The sequence below is a fragment of the Galeopterus variegatus genome, unplaced genomic scaffold, assembly GCF_000696425.1.
Source record: "Galeopterus variegatus unplaced genomic scaffold, G_variegatus-3.0.2 Scaffold6378, whole genome shotgun sequence".
In the NCBI taxonomy this organism is placed as follows: Eukaryota; Metazoa; Chordata; class Mammalia; order Dermoptera; family Cynocephalidae; genus Galeopterus; species Galeopterus variegatus.
In genome coordinates, this window is record NW_007732489.1 from 84,582 (window position 1) to 94,145 (window position 9,564).

The following is a 9,564-nucleotide window of genomic DNA, read 5'->3' on the forward strand; positions in this document are numbered from 1 at the left end:
CGCTCAGCCAGTGAGCGGGAACCGGTCTGTATGTGGGATCCGAACCCTCGGGCGGGAGCGCCGCCGTGCTTCCCAAGCGGCGCACTTATCCAGTGCGCCACCGGGCCGGCCCGAGGGTCATTATTTGAGGTGATAGTAATTGTGATTTTCTTAAAATTAAGAAAATGAATTATTTTATCCTGAAAGTACAGCATCCCAAACAATAATTAAAAAGAAGTTTATACATATGACATTTTCAGTGGCCTGCATAACACCATAAGTAAACAAAATTTTGCAAAGAGCCAGGGAAAAGGAGTTTAAGGGAGTTTTTTTATTTAACAAAATAAAGTGAATTATCAGCAACAATGAAAACCAGAAACAGTGGAATTAAATCTTCAAAGTTTTGAGAGAAAAAATGACAGCTTGAAATGGGGAGAAATTTTGGAGGGCTGTAATTTTTCCAGTATTAAACATGAACGTGTTGATCTTGCAGTTTATTTTCTCATTTTGTATCTATAGTATAGCTTTTCTCCACTGCAGTTTCTCTTTTGACAGTGCCTCTTAGCGCACAACTAGTTATCAGTAATAATATATCTTAATCATGGCTGCCTCTGTTTTTTCATTAACAGTTTATTCATATGATAGCATATAGTTTCTTTGCATCCTATTTATGTCTGAATCATTTGTCACAGGAGAGTGTGTGCTGATGAGATTCTAAATTTGTGTTGTTTAAAAGTTTTTCAAGTGAGGGAAGGAAAACTTGTATGTTTTTCATTGCTAACTCCAGATTACATTTCTTTTGGATTACATTGATAGGTCTGTGTATATAATATGAAGAATGGTTTGAAGTTATTGTGCTATATTTGTTTATCCTCCAGTCTTTGATTAAATAAAAAGGAAAACAGGAGAAAAATCCAGGTTGGAACTCTGAATTCACAAAACTATCAAAATGAGGGTGAAATTAAAAATGAACAAACAAAAAACTGTTTACTACAAAATGTTCTACCCTAAAGGAAATAAGAGACATTTCTTTTTTATGGAAAGTAAAGCAGTTTGAGTTGCCCTTCTTGTAATTTTGCTGTCTAGATCATGTGGTCACTAAAGTTGATGCAGCATAGGAAGATAATAGGGTCAGAGAATCGCACAGAATGTTTTCAATGGCCAGGCTTGAAAAAGACTTGTATACCTCTTGCACTCACATCCCACTAGCCAGAACCCAATCACTTGGCCACACCTGACTGTAAGTGTGGGAAATTTAGGACAACACATGGATATTGGTAATTCTCTGCCTCACACGGGCACTTCACTTCAGAGTAAATACACATAGCTAATAAATACGAAAATATGCTCAGCCTCTTTATTATTAAGGGAAATGAAAATTGAGACCATATAATATACCAATTTTTTAACCCATCAAATTAGCTAAAATAAGATCTCCAGCATTATCAAATGATGGAAAGGATCAGTGGGAACTCATATACTGGTGGTAAAGGCATATAAATAGATGTGACCATTTTGAGAAAAAAAATTGACATTATTTTATAAAATTGAGTAGTTGTGTAGATATAACCCAGCAATTACCTCCAAGTATATAACCTAGAGAAATTATTACAAACCAGGAGAAGGACACATGTACGAGAACATAAAAAACATGTATGAACAACAGGATCATAATAAGGGAGGGAAAGAATGAAGGAAGAAGACAGAAGGGAGGAAGGAAGGAAAAAGAACAAACCCAAATGCTGTTCGAAGGATGATGAATAAATTCCGGCATAATCTTACAATGGAATATTAGCATCAAAAATAAGTTAACCATAGTTACATACAATAATATGGAGAAATAATACAATGTTGAGCTGTCCTGTATTTTTGTAAATTCAGTTTCAATTTCTAATTGGTCAATGCTAGAATATGACTTTTGTATCCTTACCTTGTATCTAGCCACCTTACCAAATTTTCTTATTCTGTCATTGATGTGTTTTATTTTATTTTATTTTGGAGATTTATAGGAATATAATAATCCACAAACAGTGTATTTTTGCCTCTCACAATTTTTGTGTATTTTTAAAATTCCTTGTGTTCTTTTTTATTTCCTCAACTTGAATTTCTAAAAACAATGTTAAATAATAGAACTAATAGCAGTTATTCTTTCTCAGTCTTAGTCTTAAAGTAAATGGCTACAGGATTTCACCACAGGCCACTGTTTTTTGTAACTAAATATTTAAGCAGTTTTTTCATGCCTGAATTAATTGAGCTTTATATTTTTCAAGAAATACCTGCTGAATTTTGACACCTGGCTTTTTTGGCATCTGTTATATAGTTATGTGTTTTTTTCTTCTACAAATGTTAATATACTATGTTTATAGATTTTCTGATGTTTGGACATTCTGCTTTGTAGAATAAAACCTCCAAAGTTATATTGTAGTATTCATATGATACACTGCTAGATTCAATTTCTTTTTTTTTTTTTTTCCTTTTTGAGACTGACCACGCCGCACTCAGCCAGTGAGAGCTGTGAGCGCTGTGAGCGCACCCGTCATCCCTATATAGGATCCGAACCCGCGGCGGGAGCACTGCTGCGCTCCCAGCACCACACTCTCCTGAGTGCGCCACGGGCTCGGCCCCTAGATTCAATTTCGAATGTTTAGAATTGTTGAAACAATTTTCATTAGTGAAATTTGTAGACATTAATTTTTGTTTATCTTCATCGGATTTTGGTATTATGGCCATAAGTTGAGAAATCTTAGTCTGAATGAATTTAACCAGTTTTCTCTCTTCTTTAAAAGTAGATAGGACACAAGCAACCAATACAATCTAACTGGCCTATGCAGAACACACCATCCAACAACATAATACTTTTTTCTGAAGCACTATGGAATATTCACCAAGGCAAACTATATCCTATGTCATAAAACATATTTAACAAAATTGAAACCATATACAATATGTTCTTTAACCATAATACAATCAGATGTGAATCAATAATAGACAAGAGGAAAATCTCTTAAACAGGTAATTAAATAACATGCTTATAAATTCAGTGGGACAAAGAGGAAGTCTTCCAGGAAATTTTAAAAACTATGTAGAAATGAATGACAATGATACAACATATCAATACATATGAAATGCAGTTAGAGTACTGAGAAAAATTTGTAAGTGCTAAATGCTTATATTAGAATCAAGGAAAGTTCTCAGATCAATAATCTGAGTCCTTTACTCAAGAACCTAAAATAAATAAAAGAAAAATAAACCCAAAGCAGAACCATGGCAGAAATCAATGAAGTTGAAAATAAGAAGGAAAAAAAATAGAGAAAATGAATGAAACCAATAGCTGTTTTTGGGAGGCGGAGATTAATAATGAGGTAAAACTCTAGCAAAAGTGAAAAAAGACACAAATTACCAACAACAGGAGAGAAATAGTGAATATCACTACAGATTCTACAATCATTAAAAAAATAAAAGGGAATACTACAAATAACTTTACACATAAATTTGTAGAAATGGACCAATTTCTCAAAAATTACAAACCACCAAAACTAATGTGAAATAATCTGAATAGCTCTATATCATTAAGTAAGTTGAATTCATAACTTAAAGCTCCTGAAAAAGAAATCTCCAGGTCTGTATGGTTTCACTGTAGAATTACACCAACATTTAAAGAAAGATTTAACACCAATTTAACACAATCTCTTCCAGAAAACGCAGAAGGAAAGAACAATTCCCAGCTCATTTTGTGAGGCCAGTATTACCCTGATAACTGAAACCAAAGATGTTACAAAAAAAGAAAGCTGCAAACCAATATCTCTAACTTTTACATAAAAATCAACAAAATACTAGCAAACCAAATCCAAAAATGTATGAAAAGAATTATATATCATGACTAATGTGATTTACTCCAGGTGTGCAAGACCAGTTCAACATCTGAAAATTAATCAACGTAATCCACCATAGGAGCAAGCTAAAAAAGAAAAAAACATGATTATATCAACTGACAGAGAAAAAGTATTTGACAAAGTCCAACCACCATTCATGATAAAAACTCTTAGCAAGTTAGGAACAGAGGCAAATTACTTCAATTTGATAAGAAGCATGTACAAAAAACCTAGAACTAAATTACACTCAGTGATGAAAGACCTGATGCTATCCTTTTACATTTGGGAATAGGCAAAAATGTCCACTCTCAACACTCTTATTCAACTCAGTACTAGAAATTCTAGGCAATGTAATAAAGCAAGAAAAACAAGTCATATAGGTTGAAAAGGAGTAAAACTACTTTCGTTTTCTGGGGTTTTGTTTGTTTGTTTTATTGGCTATAATGTCCCAAAATAATGTTCGATGATATAAGCAATAGGAGTCATTCTTTTTTATTCCCAGTTTTAAAGCAAATGGCTACAGGATCTCACCATACACTATATTGGGGGGCAGGTGGGTTAACTGTAATGTTGAGGCATTTTCTGAATTTAGCCTTAAGGTGACAGACAGATGGCAAGAGTGCACCTGGGGACCTCAGCAACCACAGGCAGCCCCTGCTAACAGATGGGAAGAACATGCAAGGGACCTCAAGAGCCATGGGTAGTCCCCACAACTGCCACAGACACCACATCCATGCAGGTGGCCTGCCACAGCCAACGCTACAGCCACTGCTGCCACAGAGTGGTTTGGCACCTCAGAAGCAGCCACCACCACCATGTAGGTGGTCCACCAGGTACTCCACTGCATTGACAAAATGAGAGTCATGAGTGGAGCCTGGGGAAGGAGGTGAGGGAGAGTAGACCCATGAACCAGGGACCCAATCCACAGGAACCATTGTGCTGCCACATGCGGCAGCACACCTGGGAGTGGGAGGGATATACATAGCCCATGCAACTGCTTTGATCCAGGGAGAGACAAACATAGAACCCACTAAGAGTGCAGAAATCCAGGATACCCAAATAAAGGAAAGAAGAAAATTCCCAATCACTTCCAACCCATTCCCCAACCAAGGGAAGAAAGGACCCAGGAACAGCCTCTGCCTATAGGAAAGAGGAAAGAGAAACCACACCCAGGGTCACCCATTCAAATTGAGGACCTCCAGGATACCTCACTGCACCTATCAAGGTCACAGGACACAAACCAGGGTGCCAACAAACCTGTCCAGGGTTACCCACCCCAGCCAAAGAGTGACAGGGCACCCAGGCATTTCTTCTAGGAACTCAAGAGCTCACCACATTTTTGATGAACCAACGCAATGTCACTACGTGAGCAATGATTCATTAAGTGCCCCAGTGCCTAGGCCATGGAGGCACTCACATGCAACTCCAACACTAAATACAGCCGAAGTACCCATAGGGAGACTACACTACTGTGTCCACCCAGAACCAATACTAAAACATCCTATTCAATGGTCAATATAAAACACATCTACAGGAGGAAGTCTTTCTCCTCAAAGCCCACTCCAGAGTAATAAAAGAAGTAACTGCTCTACCAGATGACCAGACATCAATGTAGATACCTAGAAATACTATATATATATATATGCAATTCTATATTCTATAGAATATATATAGTATGTATATAGTATTATATAGAGAGAATATATAGAATATAGAATTGCATATATATATATATATATATATGAGACCACCAAAGGAATACAGTAATTCTCAAGTACTAGACCTCATAGAGCAGGAAACCCTTGAAATGACCAAAAAGGATTTCCAAGCAACAATCTCGAGAAAACTCCATGAGATACAAGAAAACTCAGACAACACAATGAAATGAGAAAAAATATTCAGGATATGAGGGAGAAAATTTACAAAGAGATTAATACCTTTAAAAGGAATGTAAAGACTTCTGGTCAAGATAGTGGAATAGATAGTACCCAGCATCACCTTCTCCCACAATCAACCAATTTACAACTATTAAAAAGCAACAATTAGGGGGCCGGCCCGGTGGCGCACTGCTACAGTGCGCTGCTTGGGAGCGCGGTGGCGCTCCCGCCAAGGGTTCGGATCCCACATACAGACCGGTTCCCACTCACTGGCTGAGCGAGGTGTGGGCGCAGCACCGAGGGTTGCAATCCCATTGCCGGTCCCGGTCCAGTACGGGTGCGACACTGAGGGTTGCGATCTGTTGCCAGACACGAAAAAAGACAAAAAGGAAAAAAAATAATAATAATTAAAAAATAAATAAAAATAAAAAGCAACAATTGCCAAGCTGGGGCCACTATAGCTCAAGGGAAGAGGAGGAGAGACCTACGGAATTCATGAAGGCAGGAGAAGCCACAATGAGAGAAAGAAAGGACCGCTCTGACCATTTCTAGCCCCATCCACTTCAAGGCTGACCCTAGCGAGCACATGGAGCAAGAGCTGGCAAAAACTGCAACTGTGCCCTTACTATGAAGTTGCTTGGAGGCTGTTGGGAGAAGAGGACCTTGGTGTCTCCCAGGCCAGCAAGAACACTAACAGGGTTCCCACGGACCCACATAGGAGTGAAGAGCCATAGACAACTGAAAAGAGCCACTCAGAGGCCGGTGAGTCATCACAAGGGACCAGCACATGGCCCATCCCATGGGAAGCATTTGGAGCGCAGGTGGTGGGGGAGAAGTGCCCACCAGGGGGAACATTATAGCACAGCATGGACAGCTGATCTGCCCTCCAATCAGCATAGGACCACTCAGGAATTTCCTCAACATGATAAATGGCATCTAAAAAATCTGCAGCCAGCATTATGCTTAATATGAAAGTCTAAATGCTTTCCTCCTATCAGGAATAAGGTAAAGATACCCATTCTTACTACTCACCACTCGTAGTCAGTATTGTACTGGAAGTCCTAGCCAGTGCAATAAGACAAGAAAAAAAAAAGGCATACCAATTGGTAAGGAAGAAGTAAAACTGTCTTTATTCTATTTCTATTTCTATATAGAAAATCTCGAAGAATCTCTCAAAAAGCTATTAGAACTAATTTATGAGTTTAGCAAGTTCTCAGGATCCAAGACACAAAGAAAAAAATCAATTATATTTCTACATGCTAACAATAACCAACTGGAAACTGAAAAAAAAGTAGCATATACAATAACATAAAAAGCTGGTGTTGATAACACCAAGGTCAAGGATCCCCATAATGGCCAGCTGCCAAAAATAAAACATAAAAATAAAAAATATAAAAGAGAAATATGTAGGTATAAATTCTACAAAATACATCAAATTCTGTATGCTTAACTATAAAAAACTGATGAAAGAAATCAAAGATCTAAATAAATGGAGAGATATATCATGTTCATGAATTGGAAAACTCAACATTGTTAAAAAAACAGTTTTCTACAAATTAATTAATAGATTTGATGTATTCTGATTAGCAATTTTTGCCAAAGTTGATAAGCTAATTTTAAAATCATATGAAATGGTAAAGTAACTAAAGTAGCCAAAACAATTTTGATAAAGAGCAAAGTTTGAGGACTCATACTACCTGAGTTATGGATTTACCATACTACTTACAATAGTTATGACAAGTGTGGTATTAGAGAAAATACAGAGATCAATGAAACAAACTGGAGCATCCAGGAAAAGACCCACAAGATAACTGATTTTTAACAGCTGTGCAAAGGCAATTCAATAGACAAAGAATATTCTTTTTAATAAATGGTTCAAAAACAATGGGATATCCACACACAAAACATAAACCTCAACTCATACCTTGCACCATATACAAAAAATTAACTCAAAATGGATCATAGGCCTAAACATAAAACATAAAACTATAAAACCTCTAGAAGAAAACAGGGAAAAAAATCCTTGCTGACCTTTGGTTAGGCAAAAATTTCTTATATGAGACCAAGAGTACCAGCAATAAAAGAAAAAAGTAGACTGCATCAAAACTAAGAAATCCCACTCTTCAAAACTTTGTTACAAGAATGAAAACACAGACTGGGAAAATATTTGCACATCACATGATATATGATAAAGACTTGTAACCAAAACATAAAGAGCTCTCAAACTCAATAGTAAGAAAACAAACAACCTAATTTTTTTTTAATGAGTAATAAAAGATTTGGACAGACACTTTGTCAAAGAAGTGGCACAAGTACATGAAAGATGCCTGACATTATTAGTCATTAGGAAATACAAATTAAAGTTTCAATAAGATACCACTACTCATGTCTTACAGTGGTTAAAGTTAGACAGAGATTTTTGATGATACCCAGTGCTTGCAGGAATGTGACCTAACTATAACTTTCACACATTGCTGCTGTAAATTCAAAACTGTCCAGCCACTTTGGGAACCAGTTTGACAGTTTCTCATAAAGTTAAACGCACACTTACCACCTGACTCAGCAATCTCACTACTAAGAATTTCTTTTTTTTTTTTTTACCAGCAAGGGGATTGCAACCCTCGGAATGGTGTGGTCCATAATGCGCTCAGCCAGTGAGTGCACAGGCCATCCCTATATAGGATACAAACCTGCCGCCTTGGAGCTCCCAGCGCTGCACTCTCCTGAGTGAGCCACAGCCGGCCCTCATTACTAAGAATTTATCCAGGTGAAATGAAAACATATGTTCACACAAAAATAACTTTATGTGAATGTTTATAGTGTATTTATTTATAAAAGCCAAAAACTGGAAAAAACTTGTAAGTACTTTGGGGAATGGATAAACAATTGTGGTGTATCCATTCAATGAAATAGTAATCAGCAATGAAAAAAGAAAAATACATGCAACAGCGTGGTTGAGTCTCAAACACATTATGCTAAGTGAAAGAAGCCAGAAACAAAAGGTTACATAATACAGATGCTCCTTGACTTACATGGAGCTACGTCAGCATAAACCCATAATAAAGTCGAAACGTTAAGTCGAACCATGGTAAGTCAGGGACAGTCTGTATAGGGTTCCATTTTTACAATACTTTTGCAAAAAGAAAAAGGAAAAAAAAACTTTATAGGGACAGAAAACAAGGGATTGGCTTGAGAACCAGAGAGGTCTAGTTGCCATGTTCTAGCTGATCTGGTATTGACTTTGAACCTACTTGGAGACTTCCAAGACTTTCAGAAGACTGTCAGGCGTAGGTGATCGCTTCTGTAATGTAGAACGAACATCGTTTACTGCCCCGTCTCCCCCCCGCATCCCATCATTCTACGATCCAGAAAAGGGCCTGATGAAATTCCAACAGCCAGGCAGTGGAGGACTGGAACACTGGTCCAAACAGAAGTGGCGCTTCCTTCCGCAGTACCCAGGACGGTTTGGGAATGTCTCGCCTACGTTTTCCTCCACAGTTTTAGCAATTTTGAAATGGGATCTTACTCTCCGCGGAAGAGGGCCGGGGTCTCCACCCTCGCCTTATCCTGGGCCGACCTCGCAGTCCGGGGGGCGGGGGTCTCTCCTGCAGCGCCCCGGAGCGCGCCGCGTGTGTCCGGGAGCCCTTCGCTGCGACACGGAACGCCCGCGGGCCCGGGGGAGGCGCGCGCGAGGAGCCGGCGACGGCCGACGGGCTGGAGGACCTGACGCGCCGCGGCGCTCGCGCTGTCGCCTCCTAGGAAGGGCTGCGGCCCTTCCACCGCCGCCGCCCGATGGCGAGGCTGCGGGATTGCCTGCCCCGCCTGATGGGCACCCT